At 40.0% G+C, this 24,865-nt stretch overlaps 1 protein-coding gene across 29 annotated transcripts in view; it reads right to left on the bottom strand.

The window, feature by feature from the left end:
• The window catches only part of ESRRG (estrogen related receptor gamma), a 618,160-nt gene that overhangs the window by 541,240 nt on the left and 52,055 nt on the right, over positions 1 to 24,865 (bottom strand). For 5 of the 29 annotated variants that reach the window (XM_072814639.1, XM_072814654.1, XM_072814657.1 and 2 more), the window contains one exon: positions 3,133 to 3,327. The exons of 21 other annotated variants lie outside the window; for them this stretch is intronic. The gene's annotated coding sequence lies outside the window, so the exon portion shown is untranslated. Of the gene's footprint in view, positions 1 to 3,132; positions 3,328 to 19,697; positions 19,945 to 24,865 lie in introns of those variants that run through there. 3 more of the 29 variants (XM_072814647.1, XM_072814649.1, XM_072814667.1) reach the window with 3 other exon arrangements.

Below are 24,865 nucleotides of genomic sequence, written 5' to 3'. Positions count from 1 at the left end.
TTCATATTCCCTTGCTGTCAAGTAGTTTTACATGACTGAACCCTGCCCAGTGGCATGTGGGTAGAAATGATGCATGTATGACACTACTGATCCCTAAAATCCTCCTCTGGGGTACTCTATGACCTCTCTCTTCCAGTGCCTCAGATTCTGGGGCCCTTGGGGATGGTCCTGGATCCTCAAATAACTACTTAAAGCAGAGCACCCTACTCACCCTACCCTCCAATCCAGTCATATGCAGCATAAATGAGAAATAGTTTAAGACACCAAGACATTTAGGAGGTTTGTTTTAGCAGGTTGTCTACTTTAACCAATGCGCTCTATCAGATATTAACTGTATTTTATCTCCTGCTATTGTGGTTATTTTTATGGAATGCCATGGTGTTGGCTTTTGGAAGAAGTCTAGTTATAAGTAAAAACTCATATTTATTGAAGAAAAGAAAAGTTGAACTTATATCTAAACAAAAAAACCAAAATGATGCAAAATCTTTTTTTTTTTTTTTTTCCATTTCTGAGCTGACTAGCTGAGTTGGCTAGAACATGGTGCCACTGAAATTGCATTCATGGGTTACACTCTATAGGAGGTAGTCATCTTATACAGAAGAAAGCCTTTCTGGAGAGCCAGGCTGCTTCCCTTTTCCTGGATGCATGCCACTAATCATATAGGGCACTGCCTGAATGACCACAAAGGGAGAGAATTACAGAAGCCTGTGGGCAGCAATGGCAGCACAGTTTTTCAATCCTTCAACAAAATAAAAATAGAACGCCTAGACAATAAAACCCAGAGCTCTCGGACAACTTTTAAAACAAAATAGGAGATGAAATGTCTTCATGAGTCCCAAACCAGCTGATTGGGCAAACCACCAATGACCACAAATCCTATGTGGAATCAGCATCTGGATGACAGGAAGAAGGAAATAATGGAGCAGCATCTCATGGACCTAAGAACAGAAGAACCATAAAACAGTCCACAGTACTCACTGGAAAATTCAGTGGGCACATTTGAAACAACAGCTATAACTGGAAGGAGGTTTGTCCTTTTTAACACCTAAGTGCAAGGGGTGCATGGTAAGTAGAACTGAAAGAAAGAGCACAGTTTAGTTGCTACAACTGTCAAGCCACCAGGGTTCCCTTCCAGAATCAGCTCCCACTAATGAGAAATTTCTGCAAGTGCCATCAAAGTTGAGCAGTACAGAATAAAAGATCTGAAAGAAAGAGATTTAGATCAAAGTGGCAAGAGGAAAAGCAGCCAGGAAGAATCTACCATATTTTTGTACTCTATACTAAACACACACACACACACACACACACACACACACACACACACAGGGAAAGCTCTGTTTCCTGAACCTACAACTCGGTCTAAAAGGTCAGGAAAATTAATTTCACATAAAAATGAACAATGGAAAAGGACCAAGGTCAAATCCCATTCAAAGTTATTATAATTACAAAAATGAGTAAGGAACAGAAAAACATCCCTAGAGACAACAAAAGAATGCTGGAAAGGCAGTCTCATAAAACAGATCAAAACTATAATCTGTCATTCCAAAAGAAGCTTAAAAACATTAAGAAAAGATACAAAATATGAAAGAACAGCATGGTCAGATTGGAAGAATTTATGAATATGGTGACAGGACTCAAAAAAGAATTAGTAGCAAAAGGAAAAAAATAACTTCATAAATGCCAACTAAACTAGGGACAAATAAACAACAGATAATTCCTTAATAAAAATAAAAAATAAAAAGGAGGGGAGGTAAAAAGTAAAAAAGAAAGAGATAAAAAGGTTTGATAAATAGACAGTAAAGATAAGCAAAGAAATGGAACATAGGGATAAAAAGAGATTCTGAAGAAGAAATCAAAGCAAGGGAATATAACACTAGTATTATAATGACTATAATTCAATAAAACTTCCTGAAAATTTTTTTAAAAACTTGAAATGACATTGAATAATTATACCATGCACCTGACAATACTGAACCCCAAAAACATGTTGACACGTGTTCTAATAAAACTCTTTGGGTACATGACTTACAGTGTAAAGAAAATTGAGTTATCGTCAGATTTTTCTAAAGTGATGCATTAGGCCAGAAGAAAATTAAGTTGCCCATTTGATATACTAGAGGAAAGAAAATAATTTTATATCCAGCCAAACTGACTTGCAAGTATAAAGGGCTCAAAGGAACTGTTACAGATATAAACCAGTACTGAAAGATCATTGTTCCCATGAATCCTTTCTGAAGAACATACTAGAGAATGAGCTTCCGGCAATCAAAACAATTAGAAAGACCATCAACATAAACACTGGTGGTACATATTAAAATATATAATAGCCTGTGGAATTATAATTAAAAGTATGCCAAGAGGTAGAGAAGCAAAGTACCCAATGGTTCTATGTTCTGACCAGTTACACACAGCACAGCTATTTTAAAATGAGGGAAGGATGCAAAAATGAGGAACTATATGCAAAAAAAGTTTTAATGTTTTCAATAACTACATTGGTACTAGTATTGGTATTGCTCTCCCGGACTAGTGTGTGGCTAACATAGTATAAAACAAGTGGGTAACTATGCGCTATTGTAATTCTATTATCCCCTATGTCCTTGTCAATCAAGATTCTTGGGAAAGGAAGGATATAGAAATGTAATGCAGAAGAGGTTATATAAAACTCTATACTCTCAATTTGGATTGAAGTATCAATATGAACTCATAAATTCATAAAATATTTAATAAAAATATAGGTATACCTATATTTTATGCATTTATTTGATAAATAGGTAGGTAGGTGGATAGATAGATCCATTGATTGATCAATCAATTGACTGAGCAAACCCCAATCCTGTCCTCTACAAAGACTCAGGAAACAATGAACAACCCAGCGGCAATGAGCATCCCTAGCACCCAGACTATAGTCTTGGAATAACATTTCTTACCTAAAGAAATGAGGTCTTCTTGAACAAAAGGCTGATTCCAGATCTAGGACAGGAAATGTACAAGAGGAACTTGGAACTTACTGTATTATTATACAGCAGGGAAGTTATCAAAGGCTCTTAAGGCAATGGCCAAAGGACTCAAGGTCCAACCTGAAGAGGTGCTCCCTGGTTAAAGTGGGACAATATGAGCTTCAATAAGGATTACCTTGCCAGCCACACCTGTGGTCTTGCCAAAGGAATCAAACCTGAGTGTAATCCAGTCTCTGGATCCAGCTGCCAATTTGCAGGAAACGCAGGGGACGGGGGACTGTGATGAACTGCACTATGAGTTTGCAGTCAGTAAAACTCAGGCTCAGGGAAAGTCTACAGGTCAAATGGCTCAGGTTCCTCAAGAGATAAACTGTAAGGAGATAAAAAGGATTAAGGAGGAACTTAAACAAGTAAAAGAGATTCATAAGGCATATCTTTTTCTTTTTAAATGGGCAAGGCTATAGCATTTGGGGATGCACACTGGGTTGATGGGTGAATTTCTAAAAATATAATGACGTGATTATTATAATAGGATGATGATTACCTATGAGGGGTACAAAAGGCTGTGACTGGTGAGGCTTATGGGCAGCAAAATTCTAGTTCTTGTCCAGGCTATACAATATATACATAATTTTCATATAAATACACACACATATGTATAACAATTTATACAATATAATTACAATATATAAATATACAATATTCAATCAGGACCTTCATTTGATTCATGCAGTTTTTCTATTTGCGTATTATTTACAATAAAAATATATATTTTTAAAAGATTGTGTTTCTCACTGCCATCCAATCTCCTACTGAGAAGTCACTGCAAAACACATGGTTGGAGTGAAGAATGCTAGGAAATGATGACTGTCATACTGTGAAGGTCAACAAAAGTCTTTGCAGAGTTATATTTAACGTGGAAGATAATGTAGATCCTCTTAAAGGTTTTCACGAGTCCAGTGATCGCCCCTTTTCTCTGAACTTCTTAATGTCTCCATCATTTACTTGATTCTCATATTTGTATAATTAAGCTGAGATTGCTGAAGGAAAACGATGCAGGCTAAACCCTGACAATAACACTGTGGTCCTACTGGGGTGAAAGGGGATGAACCAGTGCCCTTATCGTTGTGAAGCTACCTCAAGCCCATTTACTGGGATTTAACAGAAATCTGCTCATTGTGTTTCATACATTAAATTAAGCTTATCCCGAGCTTTTGCTTTTCCAAGCATCTAAATTGCTCTCTTTCTCAGGGAATATGCCAGGACTCATGAGAAAAGAGTCAACTTAGAGTTATAAAATCAAAACGAGATTGAACACCAGAGAGAGAAAGAGATAGACGCAAGGGAATAAATGCCTCTGAGTATGCCTGAACAATCAAAACAAATTTACAGGTATATTCCTGAGACTGTAGAGAACACATCCCTTAGAAATGATTATTTTATACCCATTATTCTATTTTTAAAAATATCAAACTTTCACAGGTATGCTGCAATATTTAGTATGCTAAATATTTTTAGTGGCCATAAAGAATAATCATGGGGATTTTGCGGATTTGTTCTTTTTTTCCCCAAAAGGTCTTAAGTTCTTCTACTCCAAATTATCCATCCAGTGGGATTTTCAGGAGGTAATAATGTGTAAAATTCTCCTCGTTCAAGACTAAGACAAAAAATGAAGCTTTTAAAATTGCCAGTGTCACAGTTAGGATAAAATGGCCTGCCAATCACCAGAGCATAATTCAGCCCCATACTATAAAAGGACTACTCCTCAGTTCTTTCGGAAATAGGTAAGACATTAAATCATAAATAAAGAACAAGATCTAACAACAAGAAAGAGAAAATATAAAGCAAAGTAGCTAAGTGCATGTAAATAAGTACCAAATTTAACAGACACGAGTAAAACAAACCTCACAAGAGCCATCTTTCCCAGGACTGCTTTCATGCTTCTAATTCAGAGGAAATGAATGGGCTCATCTCATCCTTAAATATGGAATAAAAAGACAGTTGCGCTGGACTGCAGAAGAGGCAAGCCCAAATTCACAGAGGTTTTATTAAAAACAGGAAAAGGTCAGTCCTCTTCCCCCAAAGGAATGTCCAGGGCTTGTCAGAATTATTACTCCAAGATAGTTTCTTTATTAAATTCACTGTGCAGAAATAGAAAGACAAGGCTGGGGAGAACCAGAAAGACCCGGGAAGTCTTACTTTAGTCTAGCCACAAACTAAACTCAATGCAGGATACGAGCAATTAGCATCCTCTTCACCGAATCTACAAACCTTCTATGTTTTGAAACCCAGAGTAAACCCTTAACGAACTCAGAAATGGTATCATTAAATAATCCTTGCTCTTTCCCCCAAAATAAATTCGAAGGGATAGGCCAGGCACAGCCTCTGCGACAACCTCCCTGCTACCAAGGACGTGAAACAGCCCCCTACTTTCTAACCTACCTTTGCTTCTAGTTAAAACCAAGTGTTAGTTAATGAATTAGTTTGAGCGAATTTATAGATCGAGGGCAGCCCAGCCCTGCCTTGTTTAGCAAACATTTTTCAACATGGGCAGTCACGGGGAAATCTCAAACCCAAGTTAAGTGCCAACTTAAAATGGATTCCTGAGACACCCCTGGCGTGTGAATTAATTCTATTTGTATTAATATTGGGAATGTCACGCAGGATGCTGCAGCTGGTTTTGCGTGTCGCTCGGGCACTCTCTCCACAGCGTTTTTATCATTAAAATGACCATGGTTTGAAAGCTGTGGCCTACTCTGGGAGAGACTTTACAAGACTGAAAAGGATGAAGAGCTGAAAATTTCTCCCCTGGTCTCTGCCCATTAAACATCCTGGCTTCTCAACAGCAGGCTACGTTCTGGTGTCAACGAACAGGGCACCCTATTCAATTTCAGTGCAGTGAGGGGTTGGAGTGATCCTGTCTCTTTACATCTCATATCACACCACTTGCAGAAAAGTCAACAGATCAGCTGCTCCGAAATCATGCCCACCACTCAGGCCTGGGAACACACACACACAAAAAATACTCCTTGTAAGTAGGTAAAAAAAAAAAAAAAAAAAAAAAAAAAAAAAAAAAAACACCTGGCAGAGCAAATGGGTTCTCCAGAGCTACAGTCAAAGGGGAGTGTCAGAGATTAGAGACCTCTTTGGATACCTGCAAACCAGAGCTACTGTTTTTTGTGACAACAGGGACAAGGCCGGTTTGGATCGGCAAAAACGGGGTAGAGACAAATACCTCTTGTCAGTTTCTAGTTGCAAATATTTCCTAACATCAAACATTTTTAAGGCTTAGAAACGAAAACATCACCTGACTTGGGTTGTATTTTCTTTCCCTTCCAAGTTTCTGGTGGAGATGTCAATAGATTCGAAAGAACAATAAGGACAAGGCTCATGCCCCTTGATCAACCCTTACTTAACCAGTCAAAAAAGAACCAGTATGTACTGATGTGACCAGCTCTTTACTCCCTCAGCCGAGATCCGACAACAGCAGGATCCTTTTCTGGGAGAGTATCTGATGTGGGCTTTGGGGTTTTACATATCGTTACCCCTCCTTTCCTCCTCCTTCTTTAATGGGTTCTAGAAAAAGCACAGGAGATTGCAGTTTCAGCAGACAGGGAAAAGAGGGTTGATATGCTTTACATAGTTATTTTTATATTTAATCCAAGAGCAAGAGAGGCCTAAGCAACCCAGCTGACTCTAAAAAGCATTTTAGGAAGTTGGCAACCGAACAAGCCACCTCCTGCTATCTCCCACGGTGAAGTAACTGTATCCGGGGTATAGATATGTTCGTCAAAGATATCAATAGCACAGATAATTAAGTTAGTGCAGCGAACTATCCACATGCTTTGAAGTGTGGATACAGTTGGTGTGCTAACCTTTCCCTCACCTGATAGGCTAAGCCTACAATCTCCTCACACATGTTAACAATCTCGCGACCTTTGGTCCACCCTCATTATCACATTATTTAGGTTACCCAACCATGTGGGGCCTACCAGAAAAGGGCCTGCTTATAAACTGCGAGAGTGAGTTAACAGGCTCATCCTCCAGGATGAGAAGAACCTGCAAGCAGGGAGCCTAGAATTTTCTAGATTTAGCTGAACTGCTGCAGGAGGAAAAAGACCATCACGGAACGGGACAGGGTGCTGGCCAACCCTGTGCTCCTCAAATTCTGAAGTGCATGAGAGTCACATGAGGTGTTTCTAAAAATACGAGTTACTGGATCCCACTCTCTAGAGACTCTTATTCAGACCATTGGGCTAGAGGCATGGAATCTGCATTTTAATGAGTCCAGAGGTGATTCTAAGCCGGTAGTCCCTGGGCTACATTTTTTACAAAGCTAAGTACAGAGTCAATTCTCCTAAGACTCCAGTAGGACATCCAGTGGCATTACCCCAGAAACCAGCAAACCTTTTTTACCCATTAAATTTCGGGCTTTGCATATTTTACATCTTTTAATCTTGTGTGTCTATATATTTAAGATTTGTTTCATTTTACAGTCATGGAAACTGAGCAACATTAAGTAATTTGATCCAAGGTCACAAGTTAATAAGTGGCAAAGCCAGGCACAGAACCCAAATCTGCTGCTACCGAATGGAACCACGGACAGTCACAGGGAGAAGTCTCAAAGGAGCTACAGTCCCTCCTGGTGTGGATGTAATTCACCTGCATTTCAGGCCTTTCCTCCACAGAAGACAAGAGTGAGTGGGACCAGGAGCTCGAGAAGGGGCTAAAGCTCACCTGTGCAAAATATCAGAAGTCCCCCAAAGCAGGGGCATCCTTTCGGAGCATTTTATTGCGACTTGCTGAACAAAATAACCTACATGAACCGCATGCGGGAATCAGCCTTTAGACATAGAGAAGCCTGCTACAAATAAAAAATGAAGCAGAAAATAAAGAGTATGTGAATTGGGCCTCTTTCTAGACCACTCTGTACCCCAACTATGCCAGTCACTATACAGACCCCTCCCAACCGGAATATATCCTTACTGTATTGATTTTGGGTTTTTAAACGAGGAAGAAAAAGGGGCAAAATGGTGACAAGAGTAAGCCACAAAAAAAAAAAAAAAAAAAAAAAAAGGACCTGAGTGCCATCTTTCCTCAGTGCCACTACCAGGCTTAGGGTTTCTACACCCCCTTGACGGAAAGGCCTTTTACAGTAAGAAAAAGGCAGATGTGTTTCAACTGCTACAGGAAGATAAATAGCCTAGGATATCCATTAGTGCCCCATAAATCCTGCTGCTCAGAATGCTGATATATTTCTAGTGATTTGTGATGTTTTCCTTTCCGGGTTTTGATGGCAACTGAGGTTTAATACAATAGACCAGTTCGCCAAAGGTAAGACGTGTCAGCTATGACAAACTTAACTCTCTGAACTCAAAGCCCTCGGTTGGTGTGAAAGCAGTAAACCCAGCTAACTTCCCAATTCCCATAAGAAACCCCCCCTGGGAATATGACCTTCATTGTGGCATTTCCAGGGAAAATTTCATTGTTCAGTGTGTTCTTGGAGACTCTCCCATGAGGCTTGCTTAGAGAAATTTTACCTATTTTTCTTTCAAACATGAGGTTTTAGTGGATTAAATCCACTCTGATGGTAAAATTAAAAAAAAAAAAACTTATCTATTTTTGAGAGAGAGAGAGAGACAGCATGAGCAGGAGGGGCAGATGGAGAAGGAGAGGAAATCTCAAGCCAACTTCATGCTGAGTCCAAAGCTCGACATGGGGCTCCCATCCCAGGACCCTGAGACCATGACCTGAGACGAAATCAAGAGTCACACACCTAACTGATTGAGCCACCCAGGGGCCCCTTAAAGGGAGAGCTTCCTATCCCTTGAAAACTCTAGGAAAGAGACTCAGAGGACAACCCACTTAGAAGGTAAGGGCAGCAGGTGTAAGCAACCACTTGGTATTTCCAAGGCTGAGCTGTGGTGGATACTTCCCTTCTGTCATTTACACATCACCTGATGACCAGTTCAGTCAAGAAAAGCTAGTGGAGAGGGAAACCCAGACGAGCATGGGACCCAGTGCAAAACTGGCAAGCAGAGAGATATAAAACCATTTTTGCTTGCACCCTCTAGAAACAAATAAAAACCTGCTTTATGATGGCAATCCTAGTTTCCCAGAGAAGCATTTTTTGCAATAATAGCACCATAGAATAAAAGCTTGAGCAACCAGGGGCATTTAGAGAAGCAAAGCCTTCCTCTTTCCAAATATATTGTTGTCAGTGCTACCAGTACTCTGTTCCTTACACTTCCTGCCAGGAGCTCACCTTATTCCTACAGGCTCAAGTATTAAAGTGTCTGAGTCCTGAAGGGCACAGACAGGGTACCTCTTCAATAGAGGCCCTTTGAGGATTAACTGAATCACTGTATGGACAGATACTTTGGACAGCATCTGGTACATAGTAAGCTCTATAAAAGTCAGCTATCAATATTGTTGGAATTGTGATCATTATATGTAGCTAAATTAGCCACAACACATATATTACACTCCAAATAGTCTCTAAAGCAAGTATATGATGTGTTTGTACTTTCCACCTTTATCCTATATCCCAGGGGGAAACTTCTAATTAAAAAAAAAAAAAAAATCAGCCAGGGCCGCCTGGGTGGCTCAGTGGTTGAGCATCTGCCTTCGGCTCAGGTCGTGATCCCGCAGTCCTGGGATCGAGTCCCACACCGGGCTCCCTGCAGGGAGCCTGCTTCGCCCTCTGCCTGTGTCTCTGCCTCTCTCTGTGTGTGTCTCTCATGAATAAATAAGCAAAATTCTTTTTTAAAAATCAGCCATTTAAAAAAATCTGAAAATAGTTAAGGTACCCACCTTCTCCTTTACCTTTTAAACTTTGGAAGAATCTAGAAGGCGGCTTCTCAACACCGTCGACATTTTAGATTGGATAATTCTTTGTTGTATGGGGGGCTACCCTATGAATTTTATGTTCAGCAGCATCTTTGGTCTCTACTCATTAGATGCCAATAGCACCTGTTTCCCATCAAAAGATGTCCTCAAATATCCCTGGGAGTTGGGTGGGTAAAACTGTCCTTAGCTGAGAACCACTGGCCTAGCATTTTGAAACAGATGAGTGAACCACAGATACAAATGCTCTAAAATACGCCTCAAACATAAGATGGTGTGCCCCAGCCGAGGATTTCACTTTTGCCACAAATAACATTTTCCTAGCAGCGAAGTGCAACCCGAAGCCTGACAGGAACAGTGAGATGCTGAGCACTAACAAGCTATGGTGAGCAAGAGAGTCCAAACTTCTTCACATATGCAAACTCAACATTTAATTTTCTGCAAGATTACCCACAATAATTACAAAGTTTCTATAATACAGCCTCAAAAGCTTGGAACTATGAGATCCATAAGAATTGATCTTTTATCTTTTACCTTTGCTGTGTACTGTGTCTGCGTAACATAGCAAATGAACGTAGGCGATATTTTCCTCTAATTTCTAGGAGTATTAAAGTGAAACTTTACCAAAATTAAAATAATCATTAAATAGTCCAATGGAAAGAAATACAGAGTAAACCTCCAGCGTACAAACGACGTTGAGGTAGACCAAGACCCATTGTGCTTTTTAAGCAGGCGTCTTTTAACTCAACATATTTGTTGTCTATATGATGACTAATAGTTTGACATCTAAAAGTAATGTTGAAATATTAGCTGGTAGCTGCTTCTGGTTAATGATGGTTTGAGGGCAAAAAGCTGACATCTATATGACACCGGTGTGTTCACTGCCAGTCACATAGAGTACTTTTGAAGCATTAGCAATAGCTTGAATGGACTTCCTACCGGGAATCTATGGTCAAATGCTGACTAATGCCAGATCAACTTGAAGATTTTGAAGCCATTATCAAATACATAATTTCTCTGTCGTAGTCTTAGCCAAGCCAAGAAATTCACCTTACTATTCAGAACTGTATTAGGATCTTATTTAACCGATGTTAATAAAATAGAGCTCATAGGAGAAAGAGCACACATTAACTTCACCTTCTAATATCCAGGTGATTTTTAAGGTTCCATTCCAAAGGGGGAAAAAATGACACTCACATTTTAACTAAGTATCAGACCAACAGGATTTTATCCTCAGGGTATTAATTGCTTTAAGAAAGGAAAAGTTGCACCGTCTACCTTCATAATCACTTAGGTGTCCCTTCACTTTTGAGATGATGTTACGGACAAGGATTACTCTTCTACGATAGTAAAATGGTGGGACTATAGGTGAACAGGAGAACAAAGCTTGCATGTACAAGGTCATTTCTTTCTTACTTAGAGCTGCCTCAACTTCATCTTCTGAGAGGCCTAGAGTATATTTCCACTCTCTTGCCTGACCTAAGAAAGAGAGGAAAGCCTGAGGACTGGGTAGAGAGAGGTATTCTGATCCTACATAAGTCTCCAAGGGGGTACTTCCCCTTCCCCTCACTTTTCAGTGGAAGGCAAAATCAGAATCTTTGCACCATCATTAGCCAAAGATATCACACTCAACACAAAACAAGACATTGCGAGTATTTCTTCTAACATTCTCAGGGTGTTTTTCCCCTTTGTAACTTTCTTCACACTCATCTTTAGTCCTACCCTGCACTGGCTCTTTTACAAGACTGATATCTCTAAGGGGTAGAATCAATCCAGATGTGGATGTCAGAAGGCCCAATTTCTCTCTTGTCTTCTGCTCTGTTTCTAGCAAACTGTCACTCTGATCAAGCCACTTATTCTTGCTAAGTTAACTCAGCTGCCACAGAGGGAGATGATAATTTGTGACTTCATAAATTTTCACTACACAAATATCATGAATTATTAGAAGAAGTACTTAAATTGAGAGAAATAGTCGAAGGGAATCATTTTGCATGTGATTATAGTGACCACGGTAAGAAAAAATTATACATCAACAAGCACAATCATTCTCAGGCATCTTCACTCAAAACTGGACATATGGTTCCATGACCTTCTAAAGGAAAGCATAGAAAGCCAACACCTTTTCTCCTTTCAATCCCTCCTCTCCACCTCCATTGCTTTAATACTGAAAAGGGGTCATTGGGCAGGGTTTTTGTTTGTTTGTTTGTTTGTTTGTTTTGCTCCCAAGGATGCTAGGATCTTTGCTTCATGGCCTAACCTCAGGGTTTTTGCTTACACTGATTTAAGAAGGTAATCTGGCTTGGCATCAACCTTGGAAATTACAAGCATTTTCAATTCTCCTTTTTCCTTGAACTGTCATTGCTCAGACAACCATTTGGTACCTCCCTCTTTTCTTGGTCCCCTATACTTACCCAAACCCATATCCTCAAAACAAACATGCAGAGTGGGAAGTACCTCTCGGAAGGGAACTCCATCTGCTCTACAAACAGAGTGCCAGTCAGACATAATGTGGGAGCAGCAGGCTACTGTCTGGGGAAGACACCATAGCGTCTGGTGGACCCCAGGAGGCTAAAGCACAAGAAAGCACAGGATTCTCTCCAGCACACAGCCTGGAACCTAGGGGGTTGGAAATGTTGTAAACCATAGCCCTTACACCATTCCTCAAAGATCAGATGACGGTATTCCAGACTGGAAGGTGATAGCAAAAAGGGCCATCCTCTGAGTTCATTTTCCAGACAGGCCCTTATGATGTATACCAATATGACCCTCCTCTATCATGTGTCCGCAAGTTTAGAAGTTGATTATGTGATGACCATACCAATTAGAAGAGATCATCACAGGAAAGAGAAAAATCTTTTCTGGAGGCTCACAACCAGAGAATGGCATTGATATCTAGAAGTTGCTATGATCTTATGGAGATCATTGCCTCTCTGCATAACACAGTCTCTTCATCTGTAAAACTGGGAAGAAAATGTGATTGATTTAACTCTTAATATTTTCTTTTTGAAAATCAATTCAACAACAGAAGTAAAAACTACCTTGAAATACAAAGTATTAAATATTACCTAACACCTAGTCTCTTACATATAGATTAATCTAACTTATGCCTATAGTTGCAAAAGCACAACATGACTTTAAAAAATCTTCAGTGTTACTATCTGAAAAAGCAAAAGGATGGTTCTAACATGATTTGTCCCTATGTCAATGAACCCATAATTCTTTCTTTCCACATATCTATCTATATTTTTGTATAACTCTCAAGTCCCCAAAGGTAGCATGATGAAGTAGAAGAGTGCACTGGATTTAAAGGTACAATACCATAAGTTAAATTCCAAAACCATTATTTTCAGTTTCGTTGTCTTGGAAAAAAATGTCTAGTATCAGGATGATGATCCTGGACCATCCACCTCCAGGATCGCTTGAGTGTTAAATGAGAGGCATGTAATTAAGCCTCTGCCTCATTCTCTGTCTCTGTCTCTATCTCATCTTCCTCCTCCTTATTATCCATGATCCTTTCCCACCTCTGTCTCTCATCTTTTCCCGTCCATAAGACAGAATTAAGTTAAATTTCTAGATCTTCTGATTATTGAGTAAATTAAGTTACTTTTTGCGATGGTCATCTTCTCTGTCTCTGATTTGAGTCTCTGAGCATGCTAGAGTAAATCCATTTCATGATTTCTCTTTTATTCCAGAAAATACATCTTTCCCATTGCCTCTGCAAATTGTCTCCAACTTAATGAGCTAGTATGGGGAAGATACATAGGGAAGATTACACATCTGAGGCTTGGTTCTGTAGCTCACGAGCTGAGTAAGTTCTATCCCCTCTTGGAGATTCAATCTTCTCATTTGTTAGATGGGGGCAACACTATCTCATAAGAGTAACGAGGGAATTGGATCAATTAAGATGCCATATAAAACACATGGCATAATGCCTAGTTAAATGGTGAGTGCACAATAAAGAGCACCTTTTATTATGTTAAAACTAAAAAATCAGTTTTATGCATTAATGACACCATGGGTAACATTAATAATGGCAATTTGGGGAGAGAATCTTAGGATACTATCCATGAAAGAGCTTGGAGACAGAAACCTCTAAAAATTGCTAGCACTGAGCAATTACTATGTGCCAACAGTTTTCCTAGTACTGTATAGGGGTGAACCCATTTGATCCTCATAACAATCATATGAAGTGGGTACCATTATTGTTCCAATTGAAGGTAAGGGAATAAAGACTTATAAAAGTGGTTCACTCATTTCTTCAGATCATCACAGATAGTGAGTGGTTGATCCAAAATTCAAACCCAAGTCGTCTAGTTCCAGAGCTGTGATGGAAAGCATCTTTCAAAATCGCACTCCTCCAGGGAAGAACAGCATCTTCTAGACCAACTGGGATGTTGCCAGTAATTTGTCACCAAGAATAAAGTACTGAAGGCTGCCGATTATTTTCTTTTTAATTGAAATGAGTATAGTTGTACTTATAATGGCACAGCTCTTGCCCACCAACGTACTGATTTCCTCCCTAGGGTAAGAAAGAAAGAACCGTAATCCAAGCCAAAGCCTTGGGAGCTGCTTATATCCTGGGCTCATCTGTGGTATGTGCACATCACCCACCAACATCAGCATATTTGTCCTGACCACCATCACCATTATTGTCACTATCATAATATCATTCCTTATGGATCACTCTATGCCAGGCATGTGGAAATGCTTCACATTCATTTTCAAAGAAAATATCGAAAACCACTGAGCTACCCCATTCCAGATGCATACATAAAACCTCTTTCTCGGGATCCCTGGGTGGCGCAGCGGTTTGGCACCTGCCTTTGGCCCAGGGCGTGATCCTGAAGACCCGGGATCAAATCCCACGTCGGGCTCCCGGTGCATGAAGCCTGCTTCTCCCTCTGCCTGTGTCTCTGCCTCTCTCTCTCTCTCTCTCTCTGTGTGACTATCATAAATAAATAAAAATTAAAAAAAAAAAAACCTCTTTCTCATAATTTTACTATTCATGACTCCAACTGCTGACCTTGGAAAGGAAAGAGGACTGGCAATAACGTTTACTGATATCTGTCTTGTGTCAAGCATTGGACAGGGTGCTTTCCACGTATAATCTTACTGAATCCTCAACACAACCTAAAATAAGCATGATAGTTATTTTAATCTCAGTTTTACAATGAAAGAAACCACAGCTTGGAATGGTTAAGTGTCTTTCTCAAGGATCACAGGGTTTCTAAATTATGGGTTTAGCATTAGAACCAGATCTATCTTACTCTTTGGAGCAATCCCTTTAGGATAGTCTCGCCATTTCCTAAGCTAGATTTTTTTCCACTATCATATAGGTTCTCTCTTTTGTAGTCTATAAACTAGAAGGCAGGAGCCCTCAAAAGAGCACTAGCTTGGGAATCAGAAATCCCGAGTTCTAGTCTGTTTTTGCAACTCATAAGTTGTGTGACTTTGAGCAAGTGCTTTACTCATTAAAATAGTTTCCAGCTCTAACTTGTAGAGTCTATGATGTCCTAGAAATAGATAGTAGATGCCTATAGCCACTCATATGATATCAATTCTGATCACAGGATTTTTTTTTCCTGCCCTTGGTAGAGAAGATTATGGAGAGGGGATGCTGCATGAGTGAACTTGTTGACCAGACCATCAGACACTGGCGGTGAAGGAGGTTGGCTGGGAAGTGTGAGAAAGTCATCTACCTTGCAGCTGTCCCTGCCTGAACAGTACCATGAATAAACAAGAGTCCCTCTCTAGAGATCTCTGTTGGCACCTTGTCTTCATTCCTTTCGGGAAAAAAAAAATCATACCCTTGTGAAGAATGTATTGCCTTCTACATGCAACTGCCAAAAACCCAACTGTAGGCAAAATCCATCTGACAAAATCCCTTAACCGCTTTGATTCAGTTCTTAAAGGAGATTAGTTGTTGGAAGGTCACAGAGAAGCCATCCTACTGCACATGGCAGCTTGGGGTTTCAAAGCTTTCAGTACTGAGGGAATCTCCATGCTTGATGTCCCTTCTCTCCGTGCCGTTTAATCAATGAATCAACAAATAGTTACTGAGCAAGGCTTCCCTGGGGTCTGCAGGTCACCTCAGATGTGCCTCTCCTGTTCAATAGCAGGAGAAAGAAAAACAGATTTTTCTGACTCCTCTTAAACTTTCCATTTATAAAATCAGAGCTAGCATGAAAAGACCGTGGGTCTCCTGTTCCTCTTTTTTTCTTCCTTGAACCTTTATGGTTCACAAAGAAAAAGAAAATGCTATATACCTGAGATAATATATAAGAGCTGGAGGGAAGGAAGGAAGGAAGGAAGGAAGGAAGGAAGGAAGGAAGGAAGGAAGGAAGGAAGGAAGGAAGGAAGGAAGGAAAAGAAGGCAGGAAAGAGGGAGGAGGGAGGTAGAGATAGAAGGAGGGAAGCGGGAAAAGAGGAAAGGAGGAAAGAGAGAATCAGGCCCTTAGACTGCAGGAAGGACACAGTGAATGTGTACACAATTCTCTCAAGAAATGTCTCTTTAGTAGCATCTAACATCCATGTTTACTAGCCTGTTAATTATTACTGCTCTTTAGTACATACAATGATCTATCACTAGTTTTAAGCTTTTAGGATTGATGTAATTATGAATCTCTCATACTTTTAGTGTCCTTCTGCTCTCAACTCCAGCAATAGGATCGCAGGCCAAATGTGCATGTTGTCTCAATACCCAAAACATCAGAAATTCTATCCTTTTAAAAAAAATGGTAATTTTCCTAAATAATCTGTAAATAATTGAAAAAATACACAGTAATAAGAGACTACTTTTGGCTTTCAGTAAATGTTATATAAACCACTACACTATACTACAAAGTGATGACAAGTTACTGCAGCGTACAATTACAGAAAAAGACCAACTGATGATGTGAATACTGTCTTTCTCTGGCTCAACACTAATAGCAGGATTCTATTTAGGCATAAGTTTCCTCAATTAAAAAAAAAAAAAGGAAGCTGGCATCAGTTTATTGGACACTTGCTATGTGCCAGACACAGCATGAAATACTTTCTATGCATTATGTCCTTTGACCCTTTCCTTCGCCCACAGATGTGCATTATTATCTTCCATCTACAGATGAGGAGGTGAAAGCTCAAAGACATGAAACTCTGCCCCAAATCCTAAGCATAGTGGGGCCCAAAGAAAAGGGTGCAACTCATGTCTGACTCCAAAGATTTTGCTCCTAACCACCCTGTAGCTGACACTTTATTCCTATCCTTCAACTTGGAAAGTCAAGGCCAGGAAAAGTAAAAATAACATAGTTTTAATTTTAATTCACCCAAAACCCTACCTGGAGTTTCCACACTTGCTTTGAAATTGCTCCCTTCTCCCTCAACATGAATTACTAGAGTCTCTTCTTTCATTTATTTTTGATAAGCAGAGCTAGCATTAGAACGGTAAACCATGAGGTCACAGCTAACCACGACATTCTGAAGAATTCTTCAGTCTAAGCAGGCAGTGAGGCACTCCAACATCTTAAGAAGCTTGATTTTTTTTCTAAAAAAAAGCTTAAATATAAATACTATGTTAACACTCACAGATTTAAAGAAACCCCTAGATCACTAGATAAAACTCTTTAGCGTATACAGAGGGGGCTGATGCTCTTACATCCTACTGAGATTCTAAATTACAAGCCAATGCTTTTTCACGTGCTGATTGGGTCTGTCCAAGTGGAGGCAGTAAAGGAAAAATCAACACCTGAAATTCCATTACTCCGTATGACATCCATGCATGTACAATTATGCATCTCTTCAGAAGTATCTGTGTGTTAAAAGGAGGTAAAATATGAACAGAGCTTTGTCTTTTGTTCTGAGATGATGCGATTATTTATACCATCTGCATGTGGCAGGAGGTGTGGCTCGAGAGACCAGTTCAGGTCTGTTTCACCTTGATACACAACACACCTAGAGACAGTCCTTGGCCTAAAGTGCCCGTGGGTGCCCGTGGGTCACCCACACAGTGACTGAGCCCCCTCATTCCTGCACACCAAGTACCTGCTAGGTCCACCCTCTAAATCTGGCTTCTAAAGGCTCCCTTCCTCCCCCAAGTTTTACGGCTCGTGCTTTTTCTTTCATTTCCTTTTTAACAAGCATAGCTGGTATCAGTACACCAAACCAACCATGAGGTTAACACTTCACACAGGTACAAGTTGTTAATATTTCTTGGTTGGAGGCAAATTTACGAACATAATAATTTTCACACGCGGAAACCATCCCTACCAGAGAAATGCAAATGGGATTGTAAAACTTGGTCCTTGCAGAACTCGGCCAAGGTGTGCCCGGGTGAGACCCTGAAGTGAGGCACAGCACCGCTCCCAGTATCTGCGTGTGCTCATTACCATACTGCAGAAGTTGCTTCTAGAGCCAATAACAGTTTTCAGAGAGATCGGGTTTACAAAATAATCCAGGGACTTCAGGAAGGGAGAGAAAAGACGTTTGTATCACCAGAAAAGCTAAGGAACGAAATGACTTATTCCTTCTTGTGTGCAGGAAGCTTGAGGACTTCTAGCACACAATTAGCATGACCTTCCATGAAGGAAGCCCTGGAATGCACCGATTTCCTTTTTGTTTCTAAAATAAAGGTACTTACCAGTGAAAATCCACACTGTGCACGGGATTACACTGGCCGCCCTTCTCCATGGAAGCAGAGAGTGGGACCTGCCAAGTTTGTGAAGACATCTACTTGGGTTGACTGGGAAGAGGTGTGTGGGGGTGGGGGGCGGTGGGGAGAAAAGAAAGACTTTCCCTTTAAAACTGAACAGAAGCAGATACATCACATGACCTTTTACCGTAATTTCTATTAAAATCATTTCATGTCTGGTTGCCTCTGCTCTCCTGGCTCATTTGTATTGTTTACAACAAGTCATTGCACTGGCAGTTAGTGGTGACTGAATCCATGGTTACCCGTTTTTACATTCACTAGTTAAATGGCATGCAGCTCTGCTGTGGGTTTCAGGGAGCAAGCTCTTAAGAAACCACAATCCAGCTATCAATCAGACTAATCTGAGAGAAATTAATCTTATAAACATAAGTATGGGTGCATATTAAAAATTGATAGGAAGGGGGCACGGGGCTTTTATTGGTTGGAGTTACAAAAGTGGACAAGCTGAGATCTGACTTAGAGTCTCAGAGTATTCGGTCTGTGGTCTACATCTTGCCAGCCATTCATGTCGTGCATCTAAAAAAAAAAATCCTTCAAGGGTAATACGACCACCCTTTAAAACAAATCCGGCACCCCTCAAAAATTGCGTGCGCCTTCATTTTTTGCGAATGTTCTCAGGAGCTAAAGAGTGCCTAAATACAGATTTAACCAGACTGCAATCCCAGCAAAGTAACTTAAACAGATACGTACAAGACAGTAAAACACCAAGCAGACAGCACTGGGTAGGATTCAATTAAGACAAAACCTCAGTGGATTGCTCTTTACGAGTAAATTAAAACTGCAAACTAATATGTTTTATTGAGAGCAAGAACGGTACAAATTCACTCTATTGTCTGTGAATTTATGTGGTTAATTCTTTCAAAACAGTCCCCAAAGCAAACTTGTTTCTCAAGATGGACATGACCGACAATAATAATTGCTAATAAAAATTTAGAAGTTCTATAGTTTAATGCCCACAATAATTGTCCCACAAGTCACATCTAAATGCTAAATGAGAACAGCAAATAGTTAAAGCTAACATATTACAACCCCATCTACTGCAAAGTCACTGTATCAGAAGCTAGAATTGATTTGTTTCCTCAGAACGAATTGAAAATGAATGTAACATAACGTCGGAAAAATCCCTCCTGCACTGCTAATCGGATATTGTATAATGGTTGATTGCAGCTTTGCCCTGTGCTATTGCTGCCTAAATCATACATACTTACACGTTCTGGGTTCTTCCAAGAGTTTGGTGCAGTTTCAAGGACAAATGTCTTAAGGAAGCCTCTCTACTGTGCAGCAGGGAGCCTAGCTCGGATCTGATGACAAGAGCACAGTGCTAAATCTGACAACAGAGAAGGAAACTTCCTGCGTGAAGAAGAGATCTTGGAAAGTCTCAGGGTTAAAAAGGCTGCTTTAACTGTGCTGGTTGATCTGCTCCCTGGTTGTGTATACACAGTAGCAGCTGATCTGTGTTTGCAGCCCTGCAGAAAGGAACCTTTACTGAAAACCAATGGCATCACATTTCAGCAGAGCTGGTGCCAAGTGCTGGAGAGCAGAGCAACCTTTGACAACTTCACACAATTCAACCCAGCGCTCTTACCCCGGGTCAGGGAGGGCTGTGGGAAGTGTCCCCCCAACTGGGTTTCATCTCGGGGATGTTAGCGCAGTTCCTGGGAAACCAAACACCCTTACCCACTGGACTCTGGCAACAGGGTAAGGTATTCTCTGGACTTATCTTAAATATAGTCCCTGTCTCTGCTCGCCCTACCTACCGTGTACTGTATTGTCGCGGAATCTTTTTGAATGCCTCCCAATTTAAAAACATTTTTTTTTCCCTTCTGTCTCTTACATAAACCTTCAAATCCACCGTGTGTTACTAATCTTGAGTAGTTAACACTCTTCTGATGTTCCTCACAAATAAACTGAGGGGGGAAAAAAAATACAGGAGAGGGTGGTGTGGTTAACTCATTCTGTATTCTGCTCCCCAAGCCAGAGTCTGGAGGTTTAAAATGACTGTTTCTTTGGAGGCCATTTTATTATTGTTCATGACAAACTGGGAAGGACTGCAAAACTTCAGTCAGTAGAAGCCACTAGTATCATGAGGCCGTAAGGATACTGAGAGGAAGGAAGCCACCAAGAACAGAGGAAATGCCTTTCGGCAGTGGGATTACCTACTTCACCACCCTTCATGTGGAACAGAATGGAAATGCTAGACTTTGCTAACTCTGAGAGGGAAAGTAAGAGAGGGTAAGAGAAAGAGTGAGAATGAGAGAGAGAGACAGAGAGACAGAGAGAGAGAGACTCACCACTGGTCACTGTAACAAACTTAATCCAAGTCTCCAAGTCATTGGTTAACCACTTTGTTACCTGTGTTCCTGGCTGCCCTCCTTCCCCCTTCTGTCCCCATGACAAGTCTAGGTTTTGGTATATTACACGATTTTTTCTCACTATTGTGCATTTTACATCAAAGGGCAGAAATCAGAATTGACAGTTTAACAAAAGGCCATGTCCCATGTGTCAGACAGCACGGGAAGGTGTTCTCCTACTTCTCTGAAAGCCAGCCCAGGAGCTGCCTGGGCAGCTGGTGGATTATCCAAGGCCTTTGCTTTTCTTCTGGGCCAAGCTATTGTTCCTTAGATTCGAGAGCCCACGTAATGTAATGAAAAGAACCTAGGCCTGGGCGCCAGGTAGACTTAGCTTCTCATCCTGACCCTACTACTTCCTACTTGCATGAGGTTAGGAGGTGCTTAAAATCTCCTGAATGTATTTCCTCATCTATGAAATGGTGACAATGCGTCTACTGCACAAGATTACTGTGAAGATGTGGGGGCACCTGGGTGGCTCAGTGGTTGAGCGTCTGCCATTGGCTCAAGTCGTGACCCCAGGGTCCTGGGATTGAGTCCCATGTTGGGCTCCCCAGAGGGAGCCTGCTTCTCCCTCTGATTCTCTGTCTCTTTCACATACAAATAAATAAAATATTTTTTTTTTTTAAAGATTACTGTGAAGATGTAAAAGATAACGTACGTCAAGGGCCTGGCATGCAAGCATTTACAAATGTTTCCTGAGCCTTGTCTGGGCGACAGGCATAGTGCCAGACACTGGGGGGTACAAAGTCAACAGACATATCCCCTACTCTCACATGCAGCCTACCAGGGCTCGCTCTCTCTCTTCCATCCTTCCCGTAGTCTCTATGATAAAGCATAAGAACCCTTTCAGATACTTCTCTCCTTTGATCCTCATAACAGGCTTGTGAGACGGATGAAACTATACCCAATTTACAAATGGGAAAACCACAGCTTAAAGAGACCAGGGCCACATAGCTAGTAAATGACAGCCTGAATAGCAACCCAAGCTCCGATTCTGTTGCACGCTTTTCATAGTGTATGTATACGAATTTGCCACGCAGAATTCATTTTTTGCATAATTCTACATTATACAGCTATCCTTATTATACTATCTCGTGTGTATATATATATTGTACTTCCCTAAAGATCTACTTAGAGTAGGGTGACTATATCTTAAAATGACTTTGTATTCTCTGACGGATCTAGCCTGATACGTAAGCATACTAGGGCACTTAAAATTTTCCTGTATTTGGGCCCCTGGGTGGCTCAGTGGTTGAGTGTCTGCCTTTGGCTCAGGTCATGATCCCAGGGACCTGAGATCGAGTCCCACATCAGACTCCCCACAGGGAGCCTGCTTCTCCCTCTGCCTATGTCTCTGCCTCTCTCTCTGTGTCTCTCATGAATAAATAAATAAAATCTTTAAAAAAAATTTTTTAATAAAAAATTTAAAAATAAAAATTTCCTATATTTAAAAGAAACTCAAGCTGAGTCCATTTTACGATTTATAGTCAATGTCACAGAAAAACAGAACTCCCCAACAAATAAGGATTTAGAAGCAATCGGTGGCCTTCTGCTCATGTGCTCTGTGTCTTCAATTCTTTCCAAATGATTATATATGTGTCAAAGTTTTTAACACTGACTCATGATTAAAACTCTCAAAGATTGTTTTCTTTGTTTCTTCTTCAGCGTATATGCTAGACATAGAAGGCCTAATGAATTTTGATGAGAGCAATTAAATATTTACTCTTAAATTCAACTTGATCCCAAGACATCTTGATTTCTAGGTTCACTTCAGTTTCTAGGTTAACAGATCACAATGTGTAAAATTCCGTTGATCATTATCTGGTGAATCAGAGCAGAGCATCAGGCCAGTCTCAGAATCGCAGCGGATTTTTGAATCTGCTTGTTTTTGTTTTCGCTTTTTTTTTGTATAGTGTCTATATATACAATCCAAATTTATTGAATCATTATTGATCTGATTCATTTGGGGCTTTAAAATGTAGACCACTTCTGATGGAGGAAGTGGCTAGACATTTATCAGTGATTCATACAGAAAAATAAAAATATTCTTGAAAGAGATCTGTATAGTATCTAGAGCTTGGAGTTCAACTGATGTATTACATTAATTAGTTCTGTTGCATCCTGGAAATATTTTTTTAAATGGAATTTGTATCATTATTTATAAGCACTTACTGCCAAACAATGATTCCTTCAGCCTTAACAAAAATCCAGGAAATATAGATTAATATCAATGTCATGGCAAAAATGCAAATGACAGGCAGTGGTTGAGACAAGGAAAACCATTTCTGAATACTCTCTTTTTCTTTCCAAAATCATTCGTTATTTTTAGATAAGCTGTGGCCATCTGTAAGGGAAAGTACACGTGCTCCTTAGGTAACTGGCACTGTAGAAGTTAGGATTATCAGGCTTCTTACATTCAACTGGCCAGCTGCATACTATTTCCTGCTTCCTCCCTAAATCAAGTAATATGTAAAGTACCTACCACAGTTCTTGGACTACATTGTGCAAGAAATATGTCTACCAAAGACCACTCTGGAGCCAAACAAACCGACCCACGACTCTGTCAAACCTGGGTTGACCCAATGACTTTTCCTCACCGCATAAAACTATATAGTTTTCAAGTGCTTTTCTACTCATGAGTCTCCCTCAACTCTTACAACCAACTTGGAAGTAGATGCTTCTATTATTTACCTTGTCACAGATAGGAAAAAAATTCCCCAAATTTAATAAAGTCACAAGATCATACAGGCAATAAGTGACCCAGCAAAAATATTAAAACGGATGCTCTATGTCTAATTTGTAAGCTTTTCCACATAGCTAACATCCTATAACATACTCTCCCTTCGGGAAGAATGTGTACATATTAGTTTCCCCTTTTTCTTTTTGGTGTCTCATCCAACCATCAATTAGATGCAGACCAGACTGTCTTACACGCACACACAGCGCCTCTCTCCTCTATCTTCATATGCCTTCCATCTTCGAGTCTCTCACTTCTAGGCCAATTACTTCAGAGAATAATTTTCTCTCCATTTTTCTTCACTCTCCTGCTTTTCAGTGCATTTGGGTGTCAAAAAACAAATCTTATCACAGGTGATAAACTTAGAAGTAGTGCTAATGTTACACTATTCCAAGGGAAAGAGAAGCCATATACTTTGCAACCAGCCTCTAAAAATCCTGAAAGTTTCTAAAAATCCCTTTCACACGCTCTGCAATAGTTTCCATCTATCTTTTTAACTTCCAGTTATATGTGCATTTCTCTTAAACATCAACCCTCCAGAGTCTAGATAAATGATAAACTATCATTCAGTTTTATTGCCTTTATGTTATGTTTATCACTTGTATCATAATAGAACTCTTTTTCATATTTTTTCATCACTGATACACAATATTTCACTCCAATAAGTTAGCATAGGCTTTTACAGTCTAGCCTAGGAAAGTAGTCAGCATTTAAGATTGTTTTATGTAGGGGAAAAAAGTGTGTTTTGAATAGCTAATAATTGATCTCCAAATGAAAAGTTTTCACGTAAACCCCTGAGTGTCTAAATTTCATGAGGCTTTTCACCACGAACCTGAGCACATTTCTTACTCTACTTACTAATATTTCTGGTCATAGCAAAGGCCAGACTTCAGTAAATAATTAGTTTATGGAATGGAAATAAACAGGAGTATAATTAATAGGTTGATTCATTACTAATCAATCACTAACGCAGAATCACAGATTTGCAGTAAGTTGGAGACATCAACTCAAACCCCTTCACTTAGAAATGAGGAAACAAAGGTTCACTGGTCTCGGATAAAGAAGATAACCGGATCAAACTATAAACCATGCTTATGACCATTTCAACTGATCCTTAGCTGAAGATCGATGTTCAGTCATAGACACATTAGCTAAAAAGAGCAAATTTCCAACTCTGAAGGTGATTGATCCAAAGGATCATCAGGTATTATGTCCCATTTCTGCAACCTTTGGAAAATAAATGTTCATACTAAATAGAAAATGAATTTCTAATAACTGAATTAAACTG

The sequence above is a fragment of the Canis lupus genome, chromosome 38 (genome assembly GCF_048164855.1).
Source record: "Canis lupus baileyi chromosome 38, mCanLup2.hap1, whole genome shotgun sequence".
NCBI classification, from domain to species: Eukaryota; Metazoa; Chordata; class Mammalia; order Carnivora; family Canidae; genus Canis; species Canis lupus.
The sequence above is the reverse complement of the archived record's forward strand: the minus strand, read 5'-3'. Positions and strand labels throughout refer to the sequence as shown.